Below are 20377 nucleotides of genomic sequence, written 5' to 3' on the forward strand. Positions count from 1 at the left end.
AAAGTGGGAGCTACAGGAGGTCATGACCATAATATTTTAAAGTTCACATAGTATCAGTTATACTCTTGGACAAAATTGCATAAAGTATATAACAACGTAGGACAACCTATCTTTCTCTCTCTCTATTTTCTGCCTTCTTGGCTATCTATTATCTACCTATCTGTTAAAAAATAAACAAAGGCACTCTAGATTATCCATGCACTTATCCAAAAAGTGGAGGTAGACATAAAAAAAGGTTCTGTTTCCTTCTATTCCATGCTATCAAAAGCCATTGTCTAAAATCCTAGTAGTTATCTTTGATTACACTGCACTGTTGGCTTTTGATCTAACTGTTGGTGTTCACTTTCTATTTCCCAGTCTGAGGATCCTGTCTTTCTACTTGGTGTTGCTGGTAACACTTTCAGTGTTCATTAGGAGAACTGACACAATGAATCAGAAGCAAAGAGAGAAAACACAGGTGAGTTAATTTGGTTCTTTCTTTAACTTCTACCCTGATGAGAGAGAACATCAAGAAGGGACCAAAAATCTTAGTTAAAAAGTGGTCTTTAAATTATCTGTGGATTTATTAAGTTATGTACCTCTAGAAAATTGATCAATTTAATTGTGAAACTCTGTACAATTGATTGAAAATTAACTATGTCTGCAGCACACAGGCATTTATCACATTCTAGCCTCTGTGTATTATTGAAGACAATAATCAAAGGATTACTTAAATACTGTAAAATTACACCTATGATGAGGGCTAGCAAGGGGAAGTGCATGCTACTAGTCACATATAATACAGGACCGTCAGGGAAGGCTTCCTTGAAGAAGTGATTACTGGGCTGGGATCTACTGGAAGAGTAGAAGTTAACTGGACACAGCTGAGGGTAGATGTTCTGAGCAGCAGCAATAGCATGTGCAATTGCCTTGTGGTATGTGAAATTTTAGTATGCTTTCTTCCCATTCCCTCTCATTATGAATGGCTGCAAATAACAGAGAAACAACAACAAAACCTCATGATACAATAGTTTAGTTCACTATCACTTCAAAAACACAAAACCTTTGTGTCGGTTGCAAGCACTGGAAGGAGAAATCATAGGGTTACTTTCTTAGGGAGTAGAGCCAAATCTGACTTTCACTCTAGGCCCCAGGTATACAGATCAAGAAAAGCAGGAGTGGATGGAGGATGCAAACCCTGGAAATACGCTCATGCCCCATCCTTAGACATATGCAAGATTGGGAAAGCAGAATTGCCACCACTTAACAGCAGTGTCAAAGCATGCTCAAGAAAAAGGTGGTGCTGTGGATACTGTCTCAATTAGAGTGTTACCAGCCTCTTTCTGGGTGGCACTTCCTGGAGAATCCCATCTGGGCATCTGAAAGTTTTCCAGATCGGGGTCACCCTTGTGTCATTATCATCCAAAGCAGCTTTTGCTAAGAAAGTTTCTATATCAGGTTGCTGCGTCGTGTCTGTCACAGCCAAAGCAGAGAATCTCTGAGAACTCCTGATCACCTGTATCGAACTAATGAGGTTGTCCTTTATCTGAACATGAGGCCTGGATTGTATGCTGACAGTGGATATTAAGCTTTGCTTTCTACCCCCCTCTCCCAGAGCTTGTATAATTGATGATTCTTCCTGCCAGGATAAGTTTTTGAGCACAAAATTCATTTTAATAGCAGTTTTTGCTTATTAAACAAACCACTGTGGGTTTTTTTTCCTGTTTACTTCTACAGCCAGAATCACAGAAACACAAAACAAATCAGCCTAATTTTACCGTGAACTTTGCTTTTGACATCTTTCTATTTTTCAAAGAGAATAAATGTGCTGTAACTTGACTGCTCTCTTTCAGACGGAAGAAGCAGAGAGCTATTTTTGAAGCTCCTTAAATCAGAAGCTATGGCTTTTTACAAAAGCAGCCCCACAGGATATCAAGACTGTGTTTGGAAACATATGTGATAAAAAAAAAAAAAAAAAGAAACAAACCGTAAAAACGAACTGGGATCACCTTGTAATTGGGCAGAGAGGGCTTCCTGCTGCTCTGTGTTTTTACAAAAGCCATTGCTTCTGCATTTCTCACCTTTTGCTGCAAGAGATTGTACACAAAATCTCCAATTGCCAAGCAAATCACAGCCGAGAGTCAGACCCCCTGTTTGGAAGAGACCTTTCTCCTCTCAATATCCTCTTTTATTGATGTTATGGAAAGAAATTAGAGATACACAAAGAATCAACAGTGGTTATAGTGAAAATGCAAGTCTTATACAAAGAGCCCTGAGCAAGGTCTTACAATACGCCAACATCCACACGGGGATGACATTAGACAGCTCAATGAAGTTTAATTGTTTTACTGCTGTGCTTCCAGGCAGACACCTTGCATGCCAATGGAGGATAAGTGCCTTGTAAATAAAGTGCATTATTATTATTTTATTTAATATCGCTAAATAGCTGTTACCTCCCCAGCCAGTATAGGAACAGGAAAGACTGGAGTTTGGTGTGTTTTGAAAATGACATCTTGTCTCAGAATCTACCTGTGACTCTTAAGGTGATAACTTCAAGAAGTATTCTTCCTCCTCTTTAATTTCTCCTCTTATGAAGTGGGGCCAAAATTAATTGCTACATTTACCTTTCAGAGCATACAGCAGTTCAATGGCTATGTATACAGTTATTTACCATAAATAATATTGACTGGCTGCCCACTATTTCAATGGTTCTGAGTTAGGAGCAATATAAATTGTTTTTAAAATAGAAAGAAAGCATGATTAATTTTTAAGGTGTTTGCCAATCTCTGAGTTATGTTTTTAATAACAATTTTAGGTCCAACTTTGCAGGTGTGCAGGCATAGAAAATTATTAGCATGAAAATCTGCAAGGGTCTTAGAACCAGAATTTTTAAGATGGCTCAATCAGAAAAGCTAATATCTCATGTGCTAAGATGGTCTTTCCAATTATAATTTCTCATTACACACGTGTACTAGCTGAGCGGCAGAAAGTTAGGTGGAAACTTTCTTCTTAAAAAAATTCTTTTTGAAAAATTTATTGTACAAAAGCATGTACACTGACAAACATTCACTAAGAGAAAATGAAACAGGCACAAGAATATGAATAAATACTGAAATGTATTCATACGTAACATGTTATTTCTACTAAAATGAACACATTGATAAGTTTTACTTTCTTCTTTTGAGACTAACAGTTTTGGCCTGAATATGAGCTTAAAGAAGGAACATTTTACATTGTGTGTTCCAGGCATATTTCGCATGAGTAAGGAATAAGTTGCAAAATTATGGGGCAGGGAGATTATACCCTACTTTTTTTTTTATCAGGTTTAAAAATTTACTGTGTCTTTCTCACACTTAAAAAAATACTTTCTTGTGATACTGGTGAGTTACTGTTTTCATCCATATGTTTATGGCATGTAAACTTCCTTCTATGGATGGATAGACAGGAACGTTATTCTTGAAATTTGTTGACAACATGGGTACGATTTTTCACTTCACCTGTTCTCAGGGAATTCTGCAAAGTCATAAATTCTATGTTAGCTGGCTAGACTGTTCCTAGAAGAAAAAAAAAAAGTTTAACACAGTGAAATGCTTGATTCCAAAGAAATCTTAGTGGTTTGTTGGAAAATGAGTACATTTTGGCTGCCCTATTGAAGTCAGATCTGTTGTTGATGGTGGAAACAGAATCAGTGCCATTGACAATGCCATGCCTAGTGCTTTACAGTTTCATGAGTATGAATGTGTAGTGGACTGGACAAGACTATAGAATACAATGAGAAAGAACATCCTGAACACAAAGGAATACAGGTGGTAGATAAAAAGAGACTTGCTAAAAAAACAGGGCCAAGGGTGCTCCTCTGCATGCTCACTGAAGGACTTTCTAGGCAAAAAACGTGGTGTTCAGTGGGCCCAATCAACTCCCTCTGGCTCTGTTCACCAGAAATATATCATAGAAACTTTTCTCCTTACTTCATGTCTGGTTAATGTTGAGTTCTGCTCTTGTAGCACGTACCCACCATCTTGAATACCCTTAGGAGTTATTTTCGTCTTCCTTCTTACGTATTAAAAATGTATCTGAGATAATTTTACAGCAAATGATTCTCAGCTCCAGGACTCTTTATGATGCCCTGTGCTTGTTCTTCTAATCACTAGGTGGATCTCTTTCTAGGTACCTCTATGCCACACTCTCTTTCAGTTACTGTAAATACAAAGATGAAAGAAACCTGGGGATTCTGCCCTTGAGTTCATAGTTCAGTGGAAGCCACAGTCACAGAGCACGTTGTTGCTATACTGCGTTCTATAACCCGAGTATTCTGTGGATATACAGGGCAGGTGACTGACCGCCTGGGAGAAGCTGGGGAGGCTTCATGGAGGAGGAGTCTTTTAGATTGAGTCTCTGCTATAGATTCAAGGCCTGTCTCAAGGACCAAATGCCAGCACCTGCATGTCTCTTACTGAGATTCTGAGCCAAATGGAGCTAAAGTTCCTCTTAATAACAAAACATGTGAAAATGGGCTTGGTGCAGTGGTTCACGCCTGTGATCCTAGCACTTTGTGAGGCTGAGATGGCGGGATTGCTTGAGGCCAGGAGATTGAGACAAGACTGACCAACATAGCAAGACCCCGTATCTAAAAAAAAAAAGAAAAAAAGAAAAATTAGCCAGATACAGTGGCACATGCCTGTAGCCCCAGCTACTCAGGAGACTGAGCCAGGAGCATCACTTGAGCCTGGGATGTTCAAGATCATGCCAATGCATTCAAGCCTGGGTGAGTGATATCCTGTGTTTTGTTTGTTTTTTAATGTGTGAAAAGGGAAGAAAGGGAAGAAAAGAAGAGATGTCTCATTTCACACACACAAAAAACCCATCCACTAACAAAAGAGATCCTGTGGACATTTGGCTCCTCCTATTCAGACCACCTGCTGCTGCCTTCTCTGACTTTGAGAGGGAATAGGTCAGCAGTGAAGAGAAGGTGCGGGGCCATTTGACAAGTGTCTGCAGGAGTGTGCTGGGTATTTTCCCTCTGTATAAGCAAAGGCAGGAAAGTGACTAGATGATGAGGAGGAGGAGGACTCTTCCCTATATAGGTGAAGGATAGACAAGGTTTGTCATACAAAGTAGAAGGAAAGGAATCTGTAAAGACATGGCTGAGTAAAAAACAGCGTATCTGGGAAAGAGCAGCATTGGGTATGCAGGGGAGTGGAAGGGAAATTGAAGAGGGTGGGTCAGGGAATGTAGGTTTGGAAAACACTTCAGAATTTAGATATCATGCTAAGTCGTGTGGACTACATTCTATTGGCAAAGTGGAGTACATTACAACAAGAAAGGGACACCATCATATTTGTGTGACTGTGAGTGTATAGATGTAATAATCTTTTTTTTTTTGAAAGAGTATAAAAGCCACAAGAAGTTGCAAAAATAATATAAGAACTTCCTGTATATACTTTACCCAGATTCCCCCAATGATAATATCTTACATAACCATAGTACACTGTTGAAACCAGGAAACTGTCATTGGTCCAATATTATTAACCCGGGTCTACACCAGGGGATCCTGCCCTTGCGTTTGTAGTTTAGTAGAAGCCACAGTCACATAGCACATAATGCACTCCACATCTAGGTTCAGACATCTATCTACACCTGAGTTATTAAGATTTCACAAATTTTTACATAAACTTTTTCGGATATTTACTGCTGTGAAATTTTATCATGTGTGTAGATTCAAGTAACCATCACCTCTATCAGGATATAGAATTGTTCCACCAACACAAAGAAACTCCTTTATGTTGCCTCTTAATAATCATATTCTTCTTCCAAATCCAACCTTGGCAAACACCAGTCTCTTCTCCATCACTATAAGTTTGTCTCTTTGAGGTTGTTATATAAATGGTATTATATGAGTATATAACCCTTTGAGATTGGCTTTTTAAATATGGCGAGGTGGCGGGCGCCTGTAGTCCCAGCTACACAGGAGGCTGAGGCAGGAGAATGGCGTAAACCCGGGAGGCGGAGCTTGCAGTGAGCTGAGATCCGGCCACTGCGCTCCAGCCCCGGCGACAGAGCGAGACTCCGTCTCAAAAAAAAAAAAAAGAAAACAAAACTGCCTTAAGGTTCATCTAGGTGGCTGCATATATTAATAGTCAGTTCCTTTTTATTGTGGAGTAGTGCTTCATTGTATGGGTGCACCATGGTTTGCTCATTCATTCGCCCATTAAAGGATAATTGCCTCATTTCCACATTTTGTCTATTACAGATGAAGCTGCTGTGAACATTCATGTACAGGTTTCTGTGTGAACACAAGTTTTAATTTTTCTGGGCCATATAGTCAATGCACATAACCTGATAAGAAAGTGCCAAACTGTCTTCAGAGTGGCCATACCATTTTACATTCTCATCAACAACATATGAGGGATACAGTTTCTCTACATCATGGCCAGCATTTAGTACTGACAGTATTTTTTATTTTAGCTGTTCTGACAAGTATATGGTGATATCTCCTTGTGGTTTTAATTTGAAATTTCCTAATGGCTAATGATGTTGAAATCTTTTCATGTGTTTATTTACCATCTGTATATCTTCTTTGGCAAAGTGTCCTTTTAAGTACTTTGCCCATTTTATAATTGAACTTTTTGTTTTCTTTCTAAAATTTTCTTATTTTTGATTTTTGTGGGTACGTAGTAGGTGTATATATTTATGGGATACATGAGATGTTTTGATACATGCATGCGATGTACAATAACCACATTGTGGAGAATAGAGTATCCGTCCCTCAGCATTTATCCTTTGTGTTACAAGGACTGTTTGTTTTCTTGCTGGTGAGTTTATAGCATTCTTTGTATATTGTAGATATGACTCTTTTTGTCAGATATATGATTTGCAAATATTTTTTCCTAATTTTTGGCTTGTTTTTCTATCCTCTTTGGGTATTTCACAAAGCAAATTATTAATTTTGATGAAATCCAATTTACTAATTTTGCTGTTATGAATTCTGTCTTTGGTATCATATCTAAGAACTATTTAATCCTAGGTCATGAACTTTTTTTGCTTTCTTCTAAAAGTTTTACAGTTATTTGCTTTACATTTGGATATATAAAACACTTTGAATAAATTTTTATATGAGGTATGAGGCTTGAGTTGAGGGTTTTTTTTCGTTTCTGCCTGTGATTACCCAAATATTCCAAAACTAATTGTTGAAAAGACTACACTTCCTCCATTAAGTTGCTTTTGCATCTTTGCCAAAAATCAGTTGACTATACTTGTTTGGATCTACGTCTGGATTCTTTATTTTGTTCCATAGATCTGTGTTTCTGTCCCTCTGCCAATACCACATTGTTTTGATTATTGTAGCTATGTAGTACAATTTAAGTCAGGTAATGTGATTCTTCCAACTTTATGCTACTTTTTCAAAATTATTTTTGCTATTCTAGTCTCTGGCTTTTCACATAAATTTTAGAACCAGCTTATTTATGTCTAAAAATGTCTTAGAATTTTGATGGAAATTGCATCACACTATAGGTCAATTTGTTGAGTCTATCAACCCATGAACACACCATATCTATCCATTTATTTAAGTCTTTGATTTTTTTTATTAGTGTTTTGTAGATTTCTACAAACAGATCCTGTGCATGCTTTGTTAGTTTTATATCTGACAGTTTTATTTTCTTAGAGTGATTGTAAACAGTATTGTGTTTTAAATGTTAGTTTCTAATTGTTCATTGTTAACATACATTCATAGAAGTGTGATTGGCTTCTTATGTGTTAGCCTTGTTTTCTGCAACCTTGCTAAACCTACAACTAACTTATTCATTTCATGAGGTTTTTTGGTGGGATAAATTCCTTGAGATTTTCTATGTTGTCTGCAAATAGCAACAGTTTTAATTCTTTCTTTCTTATCTATATGACTTTTATTTCCTTTACATGCTTTATTACATTGGCTAAGACTTCCTTTCTGTGCTCTTAATCTAAAGGGAAATCAACTAACTGTTGTCCATTAATTAAGATGCTACCTCTAAGATTTTCTTTATGTGTGTAGATGCTGTTTATCAGTTTGAGTAAGTTCTTTTCTTTCCTAGTTTTCTGAAAGTTTTTATCATGAAGTTTATATTGAAATGTTGTCAAAGGCTCTGAATTCATCCAGAGTTTGAAGGGCTGGTGGTGAGGCTTGTTTTGGAGAGAGTGATCAGTGCATTGTGTAGCCCCCATAAGGTAGGAGAGGAAAGGTACCCTGTCTTCACATCAAGTCCAGTGAGGAAGAATTCAGGAGGATCATTTGGAGAACAATGTGATGCTAAGTATGCCACATTGGTGTGATGTGATAGTAAGTAGGCCACACTGGAATTTGAGAGATGCAGGATCTGGAATGCCCAAGAGGTAATGTCTAGCTGGAGCAGTCTGCTGGTGGCAAAGCAAGGAAATAAGGCTGGTAACATTTTAAAGCTCTATGGTATTTTCCATAGGTCAAAAGAGAACCTGGCTGGGCATAGAGGCTCATACCTATAATCCCAGCACTTTGGGAGGCCAAGGTGCACGGATCACTTGAGGTCAGGAGTTCAAGACCAGCCTGGCCAACGTGGTGAAACCCCATTTCTATGAAAAATGCAAAAATTAGCTGGGTATGGTGGCAGGCACCTGTGATCCCAGCTACTTGGAAGGCTGAGGCAGAAGAATCATTTGAACCTGGGAGGCGGAGGTTGCAGTGAGCCAAGATCATGCCACTGCACTCCAGCCTGGGCAACAGAGTGAGATTCTGTCTCAAAAATAAAAAAAAGAGATGTCCTTTCTCCCTCCCTCCCTCCCTCCCTCCCTCCCTCCCTCCCTCCTTTCCTTCTTTCTTTCTTTCTTTCTTTCTTTCTTTCTTTCTTTCTTTCTTTCTTTCTTTCTTTCTTTTTCTTTCTTTCTCTCTCTCTCTCTCTCTCTCTCTCTCTCTCTCTCTCTCTCTCTCTCTCTCTCTCTCTCTCTCTTTCTTTCTCTTTCTTTCTTTCTTTCTTTCTTTCTTTCTTTCTTTCTTTCTTTCTTTCTTTCTTTCTTTCTTTCTTTCTTTCTAAATTAAGAGGACTTCCTGAAGGGACAGAATGACTCCCAACAGGAGTGTGATATGTGTGTGCAACCACTAGAAGCCAGAGGCAGAGGAGGAATAATAAGCATCCCTCTAAAGGAAGTATTGCCCTTGTAAAGAGAACTCAAGTGGGAGATCCTAGTGATGGTGGAGAGTTTGGAATTCCAGTTATTTGGGATCCAAAGAATCCAAAATCACCCCACCAATACCAGATTTCAAAGGTAAGATTGTTTCTTCCCCTTACCTCTCTCCCACCCACTGCTTCAGTTTCATGAGTGTCAGAGATAATGTAATTAAAGGGGGAATCAGTGGAAAAGCAAGATAGGAAAATGAGGGCAGAGTGAAATCACCTATGTCCCCTCTCCCAATTCGGGTTCCCTGCATATATCAAACACGAGCTGGAGGAAGGGTGACATTATAAATTGGATTGGAGTTTGGAATTTTGAAATTAGACTGGACTGTATGATTTATTTTGTAATAATTGATACTCATCGATAATAACTGAGAGTGATGGGAAGAGCTATATAACTTGCCTAAGATTTCAACAAAGGTCAGAGAAATGGAGGTTGGTTGAGTTAGTCTGCAAGCATGATGCAATGACAGAATAAAGTTGATTTTTGTTTGCATCATAGCAAGTCAAGCTATTTTAGTAAACCAGTGATAGTCATGAGTCGTAGGATATTTAGGAGACCAATTGTAAATGTGAATCTGGAGAAGATCAGGAAAGAAAACATGGATTTGAGGGTTCATTCTATCATTTTTGCTCCGTTTAGAATTGATTCAACCTCTAATGCTTACTTGATAGTTATATAATAGACAATTTACTTTAAAATAGTTACAATAAAAGTACCCTACTTAAAAAATAAAGCACAGGAGTGACGTCAGCAAAATGGCATAATAAAACATCCCAGCCCTTGTTTCCCCACAGTTACCCTGATTTAAAAACAATATAGGGATAATACACCTTTATGAGAATTCCAGAATCCAGTTAATAAGTTTTAGCACCCTAGGTAAGCACAAAGCTAAGAACAGTATCACTAAAATGGGTAAGAAGTGCAATTTCAGTTTACCCTAACAACTTTCCCCAAGTTAGCACAGCTGAGTACCAGAAGAGCATGCCCTAGCTCACAACTCCTCCTTTGAGTGAAAGAGAAGGGTAGAGTGTGCATCTAACATTTTGGCTTTTCAGAGGGCTGCCCAATGGGCTGGTTTCTGTCTTGTCTCATTCAGAGCACAGGTTGAACAAATATAGTTTCAATGCCTGGTGACTGCTCAGACAAAAGAAGTGTGTATGGTAGGGGAGGGAGTGGGAGATTGCTGTAGCCATCATGGCTTACTGTGACCAGAAGAAAGTTCTCGACTTGAGGCTATCCCCTTGGGAAAGAGGGAGAGAAATGAAGCATGTGTCCAGCATTCTGGCTTTTTGGAGAGCTATTCTAGGGATTGGTATTCATCTCTCTTGTCAGGTATCTGTCTACATTTCAGGGTTCTGACAGAGAATCTGCATAATCTGAATAACCCGCTGGCCACTAGGAACAAGGAGAGTGACCCAGATTGGTGCCATAGACTCAAAGAACTTGCAGTACCACAGACAGATACCAGAGAGAGAAAGAAGTTATGAAAAAGAAAGGAATAATCCTCTCTAATGGAAATTACACACACAGACTCAAAGAAAATGCATCAGCCTCTTAAAAAAAGTTTCAGAGATCACAGAAGCTCTAGTCAGGCTGATTGGTGAGTGTCTTCCCTTTTATAAAGCCAATCCAATAAGACTGAGAGAGGTGGCTGTTTTTTCAGATGTGTGAATCCCAACACAAAGTTATGAGGCACATGAAGGAACAGGGAAACACAGCTCAAGTAAAGGACCAAAATACATATTCAGAAACTGATCCTAAGAACTGGAGGCATATGAGTTGTCTGACAAATAATTCAAAGTAACTGCCATAAAGATGCTCTGAGTTCAAGAAGATAATGCATAAACAAAACAAGAATATCACCAAATATATAGAATATATTTGAAAGAATCAAATAGAAATTTGGGAGCTGAAGACTTTAATAACTGAATGAAAAAATTCACTGAAGGGTTTTAATAGCAGACTTTTTCAAGCAGAAAAGATTCAGCAAGCTTGAAGACAGGTCATTTGAAATCATCCAGTCAGAGAAACAAAAAGATAAAAAGAATAAAAAAGCTGGGCGTGGTGGCTCATGCCTATAATCCCAGCACTTTGGGAGGCTAACGGTGATGGATCACCTGAGTCAGGAGTTTGAGTCCAGTCTGGCCAACATGGTGAAATAAACCCCATCTCTACTAAAAATACAAAAATTAGCTGGGCATGGTGGTGGGCACCTGTAATCCCAGCTACTCAGGAGGCTGAGGTGGGAGAATTGCTTGAACCCAGGAGGCGGAAGTTGCAGTGAGCTGAGATTGTGCCACTGCACTCCAACCTGTCAATTCACATCAACAATTGACAATTCACAATTGACCCCTCTTCCCTGTGTGGTGTCGTAGTTAAGAAATGAATGCAATCCTTGGATTCAGACAGCCCTGTTTCCAATCTCAAATCTTAGGGATTATATTAATACCACGTTGCACAAATTACCCTTTCTGATACTCAGTTTTGTCTTTTGTAAAATCAAGGATGACTAAGCCCTGTTACTGATATCAGGAAGTTAATCTCATATTTAAAATGGATGCTGAGGCAACATAAACTTGTAAGAATTCACAACATGCTTGAAAAACAGGATATCTACATTCAAAAGAAGGAAACTGGGTCCTTATCTTAAACCACACATAAAAATCACTCAAAATGGATTAAAGACTTAAATGTAGTACCTGATATCATAAAACTCCTAGAAGAAAACACAGGAAAAAAAGCTTATTGATATTTGGCTTGGCAATGATTTCTTGGATATGACACTAAAAGCACAGGTAACAAAAGCAAAAATAGACCAGTGGGACTACATCAAACTAAAAAGCTTCTGCATAGCAAAGGAAATAGTCAACAGAGTGAAAAGACAACCTATGGAATGGGAGAAAATGTTTGCAAACCATACATCTGATAAAAAGTTAATATCTAAAATATTTGAGGAGCTCCTACAACTCAACAGCAAAAAAATCCAACAAACAACCTGATTAAAAAATAAGCAAAGCAAATGACCTAAATAGATATTTCTCCAAAGAAGACATACAAATGACCAAGATATATATGAAAAGGTACTCAAAATCACTAATGATAGAGAAAGAAAAATCAAAACCACAATAAGATATCACTCATATCTGTTAGGATTGCCATTATTAAAAAAGGAAAACATCAAATGTCAGCAAGGGTGTAGAGAAAAATGAATCCTTGTATATTACTGGTGAGAATGGAAAATGGTACCGTCATTACAGAAAATGGTACAGAGAAGCACCATATGACTCAGCAACCCACTTTTGGGTATTTATCCAGAGGAATGAAAATCAAAATATTGAAGAGATATTTGTACTTCCTTGTTTATTATAGCATTATTCAGATAGTTAAGAGGTAGAAACAACCTAAATGTTCATGGATGGATGGATAAATGAATAAAGAAAATGTAGGGGGGGGGGTGTGTGTATTTATATACACAGTAGAAAATTCTCCAGCCATTAAAAAAGAAGGAACTCCTGTCATGTGCTAAAACATGGATGGACTTTAAGGACATTATGCTAAGTGAAATAAGCCAGTCACAAAAGGACAAATACTGCATTATTCCACTTATATGGATATCTAAGATAGTCAGACTCATGGAAACAGAAAGTAGAATAGCACTTGCCAGGGGCTGTCAGGAGAAATGAGGAGTGGTTCAATGGTTATAGAGTTTCAATCACACAAGATGAAAGTTCTAGAACTCTGCAGTACAACATTGTGCTTATAGTTAACAATACTGTGCTGTACACTCAAACATGTATTAAGTGGGTAGATTTCATGTAATGTGTTTTAAATCACAATGCAAAATGCACATACAATGCCACATTTAGATTTTCTCATAGAAACCTATGAGATTCACAATTGACAATTCAAAATTCACAATCGACGATTGACAATTCACAATTGACCCCTCTTCCCTATGTGGTGTCGTAGTTAAGAAATGAATGTGGTCCTTGGATTCAGGCAGCCCTGTTTCCAATCTCAAATCTTAGGGATTATATTAATACCACGTTGCACAAATTACCCTTTCTGATACTCAGTTTTATCTTTTGTAAAATCGCAAAATGGTGCTTTCCAGGTAGTTAGTTCTAACTAACAGCTAGTTTGTTTCTTTATGTCATTTCCAAATCACATGTAAAATATTTGGGAGGCAACATCTTATTGCATGGGCCTTATGACTCTGCCTTTACCTTCAACCTCTCTAGAAATTACGTGTGTGTGTGTGTGTGTGTGTGTGTGTGTATGTGTGTGAACATTTATTCTTATGAAACTTTTGTGTATATATACGTTAAATATATATAATAGATATTGATATATAATTCCTTCTCTTGAAACTCTGGTCTATATATGGATACAATGATTATCATTAAATCATTTATAAAACACCTATTAAGGTTTAAGGATTGATGCAAAGACATACAAAACATTTCCTTTGTTTAAAGGATTTAAAATGTACCAGGGGAGAAGAATATACTAATATTATTTACTAATATATTATTAATAGTATTTAATATTGGTATATTAATATTAAAACTTCAGATAACCATTCATCAATGCTAACAATCCAGAGGGAACAAACAGTAAGTGGTAGAGTGGGTCAGGGGACAAAGCAGTCACTGAGGGCTGGATCATAAGATTTGCCAAGGAGATAGGATTTGAAGACAGTTTGTAGTTCAGTCTCTTCAACACGTGGGGCAGGTAGTGCAGTGTGGGCTAACGGTTCCACATGAGACATGCTCTGATTTTAGGTCACGTGTGGAAATGGTTCTACAGAGTGTTGAATCCCACTGTCACAGGCAGTGTGGAGTGGTGTTAAGAGAACAAACGGTAGTGAAAATGCCTGGGTTTGAACCTTGCTCTGGCACTTTTTAGCTGTGTGACCTTAAACAAAATACGTAACCTCTGTGTACCTTTTCTCATCTGTAAAATGGGGATAAGAATATACTACATTATAGGGTCATTATGAGGATTAGATATGTTAATGGTTATAAATTACTTAGGCCAATCTAGGCACCTAGGCACCTGGTGAGTGTTAGGCATGTACTTGTTAAATAATGAATAAATAACCAATCACATTGGAAGGAAGCTATTTCCTTTTCAACTCTCTTTCAATCCTTATGACGAAGTCAAAAAGAAAGTCTCTGTGTGGTGCCAGAATGACTTTAATACCTCTCTAGCCTTTGCCAATCTCCCACTGCAAGAAAAAGAAAATATCCCAAGCTCCTCTCTTTGACAGAAGATGATGTTGCAACAGTACTTAATAAGCCAATTTTATTGTCATGATATTACTTTTATAGTTATCTTCTATTTGTATCAAATGATTCTGGCATTCCATTTATGGTAGTTACATATAGTTTAAAAAATAAGTTTTAGTAAACGTTTTTAATCAATTTGAGGAAAGAAACTAATCTACATTTAAAGACAGTAAATAAACAGATAACAACAACAAAAAGGTGGTTTCTTGAAGACTTAAGTTTAGAAAGCTTTGGATTAAAGCAAAGCTGGTAATTCAGAGAGAAAAGAGAAAGTTTTATTCTTCTGTGTTGTGCCTTTTGCATGGTTTTCAGAAACAATGCCTCAAAGTTCCTCTTTTACCTAGGCAAAGTGCATGGTTTTGTCTGCCTTCCAAAATCACCACTCGCCTTGTCTAAGACACATGGTCAAATAGAAGTGGGTAGGGAATGTAAGCACTTTGCATTGTTGCTTTAGTGGACCTCTTCTGTCTGCTGAAAAGTGTTTGGTCCAGCTATCTGAGGAGTTCCACTAATTGCCTCATTAGGCAATCTCAATGCAGAAACAATATTTAAGTACATCAGTGCAACTCTTGGGTATATGTAGAATTTAATAGCAGATGAAGCCAAATGAGCTGAAATGGAAAATTTATTTCGTTTTTAATAAGCCTTCTTAAATTCTCATTAAAAAAAGACAGTAAGCAATTCATGCTTTTCAGCAAGCTGTAGTTTTTCTTAAGTTGTAAATGCTTCTGAGCCATTTAGAGAAGCTTTGAAATATTTTCTGCAAATTATTCTAACATTTTCAAGTATGGGATATTTAATAAGAACTTTACTTCTTCTAAAGTTAGATGTACAATCTGTGAATCATAATATCAAAATGCACAATATGTAAATGTATATGTAATATATGCATTCATAAAGGAGAATGACCTTTTTAAAATATTTAAGGCTTTAGTAATTATGTTAAAAATATCCCCAACAATGGTTACTAAAATCCACCCTTGGTTTTATACTCGCCTAATGTAACGGTTGTCCCCGAATCAGGGGACAATAGGAGTAGAAATACTGGCAGAACCAGGGAGAGGCAAGCTGCTGCCGTCCATTTGTGTGTTTTAAATTGACCATAGGAAGAAAAGGTGACCGAAGGACAAAGAGCCTCCAGACTTCCCTAAAACTCATCTGTTCTAATATTTGGAGTTCTTCACCTTTCCCATCTCACTGTGTCTACCTGGTTCCCAGCACATAGTCACCGCACACCTAGATTATTACAAGTCTCCAGACTGCCCTCCCCTTCACCACCACCATCCCAGCTTGCTCTCAGTAGAGACCGATCTTTCTACAATCCTATCCACAGCCCCCCATTTCTTCCTCTAAGAGCTCTTCTGGTTACACTCTGCCTTCAGATGAAGGTCGAACTGCCTGGCTTTACTTTCGTCCTGTGCGACAACGTGGCTTCAGCTGCTTTGCTGGCACTTTCTTTCCCTTTTCTTCACACTGAACTCTCTGCTCCAACCAGACCTTCCTGGAGTTCTCATTGCTCCTTCCCAAATACACCTTGCACGTTCTGGCTTCTGAAGCTTTGCTGAGGCTGATTTCCTACCTCTGTGTCCTTCATTCACGCACATTCCACCATCCAGTAAGGCCCATCCTAAATTCAATTCTTGCCATTTAGACTGGAAGGACTTCTGCGCACCGAGCAAAACCAGGCCTACCACTCAGCTGACTCTTCCTGCGGCAGTTTCTTTCTGTACCATGGACTGCCACTTACATTTTTATGTGTGTTTATTGTCAAGTCTTTTGCATTAGATTTGAAGGTATTGAAGGGCAGAGACCATCTCATAGCATTTGGTGTGCCTTGTTTATAGGAGGTGTTCAGTAAATCAGTTGATTAATTGCTCAATTATGTACTTTGCTGGTATGTTTTTGTAAAACAATCAGCTATAATTTTGGACACCTACTAGAAGTTCCTAAAGTTTGGAAGAGCTTTCTGGGGAATTGATGATCTATTACAAGAATTAGATTTTAATTCCTCTCGGTTTTGAGCTTCTGTAGAACTTAACACTGTATGGTGAAAACAGGGATAGTCAATAAATGTTAAAGAACCAATAAATGAGTGAACGGAGTCCTGAATTTGATTTTTCATTCTTATCTTCTCCTTAGACCATCTTGTATATAAAACCTTGTCCATTTCATGCCTCTGAAAGTAAATCATAAAATGATGTAATCTTCTTTCATGTCTTTATAGCTTGTGATTAGTAGCAATCCTCAGATCCAGTCCAAATTTAAGCGTATAGAAAAATCTTTTATTATAAAGACATGTTGAATCTTCTTTATCATCATTGCAACCTAACTAATAAAAATCTTTGTGATCCTATTGCTGGGACTGTTACTATCTACCCCAAATTTGTACTGGAGTCAGAAAATTCAAATTACCTTTTTTGGATAGGATCTGCTGTTTGACTGTTTACTTTGAAGACATATGTATGCCTACTGCTGGTGGAAAAATAAATTGATATAAGCTTCTGGGATATTAAGTTTGCAATAGAAAATAGCCACCTTTAAAAGACTGAATGCCTCGCCTGGGCAACATACTGAGACCCAATTTCTATGAAATAAAAATAAATTAGCCAGGTATGGTGCGTGCCTGCAGTCGTAGCTATTCAGAAGGCTGAGGTGGGAGGATCACTTGAACCCAGGAGTTCGAGGCTGCAGTAAGCTATGGTCATGCCACTGCACTCTAGAGACAGACACCCCATCTCTGAACACAAAATAAATAAATTAATGTCTGAATCCTTTGATCTCATAATTCCATTTCATAGAATTATAAAATCATCATGAATGTACACAAACATTTAACTCTGAGAATGTTCATCTCAGCATTATTTCAAATACAAATAAATGTAACCAACATAAATGTTTCATCATAAATTAGACAAATTGCAGTAAATAATTTTTATTTACCTACATCATTAGACACATGCACTTATTAAAAATAATGTTTAGAATTTTATATATTAATTGATGAAATGGAAAGACGTGGAAAATTATGTTGTTTAATTTTTAAAAAGCATGTGACAAAATATGCATGCAATTTATTTTAATAAAATTAATTAAATATATGTGTGTGTGTGTATATATATATAAAATGAATGTATAGACCTCAAATGTAAAGAGTAGTTACACTTGGTAGGTGGAATTATGTGAGAATTCTCTTCCTTTTTATATATATCTTTATGTTCTAAATTGTTTTTTAGAATAGATATGATAGTTTAAATATGTATGTGAAAAAATAAAAGATTATAAATGTTTACTTAAAGTTTTATAATTGAGTAACATTTATTTTCTGGCTCACCATTTGTAAAATAGAATATCTATTACCAAACAAATACTTGAATAAAGTTTTATAAGAAAGATGACAACTACTGCTACTATTACTAAAAACAATTGCCCTCAAAGAGCTTCCAGTTTTCAGGTATGTAGATCTAGGCAATCGCATTTAGGAGATAAAAAATAAAGTTGAAGTGTACAAAAAGTTTTTTTAAAAACATGGTCTTTTATTGTATCTTTGCAAAAGCTAGAGATACATAGATCTTAAAATATAATTCCAGGGAGCGAATTCTGATACCTGTAACAAATATATTCTAAAACAGAGTTTACTGTAGTTGATAAAAGCCAAGGATCAACCTCCTCTGGGAGGCAGATGGTGACTGTTTTCAACTACCTGGAGGGGCTTTGAGACATGGGGGATTCAGTTTTTGCAACTCAGAAATCTCAAATGCAGTCAGGAAAAATAAAAAATACCATATGTGTCACTTGCTCTTTCTTCTTTTTGTGTCTCTTCTGCTGCGTCTTTTTTTTGTTTTCTATGGGTCTCTCTTTCATCCTCTGCCCCGCCCCCCCTTTTTTTTAATCTCCTGGCTTGCTAGAAATGACTGAGTTAATAGCTACCAGAGTGAAGTACTCATGCATGATTAAAAAAATAATTACCCTCCTTTTTCTACTTTTCCATCTTGCTGACATCTTTTACCAAAGTTTGGGTTTGTGGTTCTCCCAGAGTGAGGTCTCTCCCTGATTGTGAGTTCGGCACTTTGGGAGGTACATTAACTCTTTCCTGCCACTAGGGGACCATTCTGTATAATGCTTCAATGGACTCATTATCATTTACTTACACTGAGCCCAGTTCTTCCCAGACTATGGGGTGAGCAGGTTTGGAGAAAGAACCTGTGTATATACACCTTGGGCAGCTTTACCGGAGGGCAGAACAGAGAAGACGTGAATCCCTTTCACTGTCTCTTCTGTGTGTTTTGCTAGCATGCTCCTCTCTTTGCCAGGAGGACAAAACCCATTCTTTTAGTTACCCCTCAAGATTTGGCAGAATTTTTTTTTTTTTTTTTTTTTTTTTTTTTTCCAGAAAGACTGCAAAAGATGGTAGGGGAAATACCAGTCAGAAAAACTGGAATACAACAGGTTACAGTTCAAACATAACCTGCTAATTGAGGCCATGTATTACCGCAAAGGGAGCAAATGGCCACTGAAGGAAAAACACAGGTTGAGAAACAGGAAGGGCTAATACTAGCAGCCTATGTGGGCAGACTCCCAGGATTTCCATTTGTATGAAAAATGAGACGGTCATAAATATCAAACTGTGCAAGCCACATGAACAAGTGATGAAATGTAGCAATTACCTTTAAAAGGGTGTCTTTTGCTATTAACAGTAGACGAAGAGGATGAGCATGACAATTTGAAGAACCACATGCATATTTGACCAATTTCTCCTGATAAATCTAATCCACCTGACCCAACACCATTATCCCTTCCACCCGCAGCCATGCTTTCCTGCTGACTCTAAGTGTCCTCTTGAGTCAGTGGTTGAACTAAAATGTACAGAATCGGGGCTCACTGGTAGAAAAGGTTGCTCTACTTTTGCAGAGGGCTTTGTGGGCTTCTTTTAGCCTCTGAGAATTCTAGTGCATTGCTGTGAAAACTTAGGGTTAACTTCTTTTGCATTGAGAATGGTGTCACTTAGTCTGTTAGTTCCATCTATTTACACAGCAGGCAGCTTTGCATTTGGTTGTAAAGAAGAAATGCCCCAGTAGGTTTTCCTTCTATGCAGAGAAAGTGTGCTCTGGCCCTTTGTGGGTCAGACAGAAAGCGGAGGGGCGAGCTGAGGAAAAGGGGTCTCCCAGGTGTCCTTGACTGCAGCCCCTTCACTAAGGAGAAGCCAGAATTCACCAGCATCTGCAATAAATATTTAATCATGCTTTGCTCTGAATCAAACCAATAAATGTTGATAAATTCCTTGTTTTTTTTTCACAAGTCTGTTCACTTTGCTGTTTTTCTCCCCCTCTGGAATTTGGAAACGTGAATTATGTTTTTTTTTAGTTGCTTTAGGCGTCTCCCATCAGGCTCTGAAGGACTCCCTGTTTTCTAAGACCCTTGCATGCTCATTGGGGCTGAGTTTGGAAAGGCACGTGAGAAAGGAGAAGGATCAAAAAGAAGCAAATAAAGAAAGGGTGGAGGCCAGCAGAATAGCATCTATGCTCAGAGGTGAGCCGAGTAGGAAAGTGCTCAGAAAAAGCAAAATGGAAGCCAGCCCTGTGACATTATTTTGACTTTCTCAGATGTTGTTTGAGGTTAAATCAAAGTCCAGCTTGTTCATGGATGGGTACTATTGGATCAATGGCTTCAGCAGCCCGTATGATTTTGAGGAATGATAAATTGAAAGGTTCCTCCCTTCCACAGAAAAACCATCATTGTTATTTTAAGCTTAAGTTTCATTTGGGCTGGAAGAATTGTCCATTGCCTGGAAATAACTACTGCAGCCACAGCCGCTACCCATCAGCAGGAATATCTGCCAATTGCTTTCTTTGGGGAGCAATTCTGTGTCCTGGGAGAAGTACAAATTTTATTTTATTATTTTAGCTGGCCAGAATCCTTGTTTA

This window comes from Macaca thibetana, chromosome 18, assembly GCF_024542745.1.
Source record: "Macaca thibetana thibetana isolate TM-01 chromosome 18, ASM2454274v1, whole genome shotgun sequence".
In the NCBI taxonomy this organism is placed as follows: Eukaryota; Metazoa; Chordata; class Mammalia; order Primates; family Cercopithecidae; genus Macaca; species Macaca thibetana.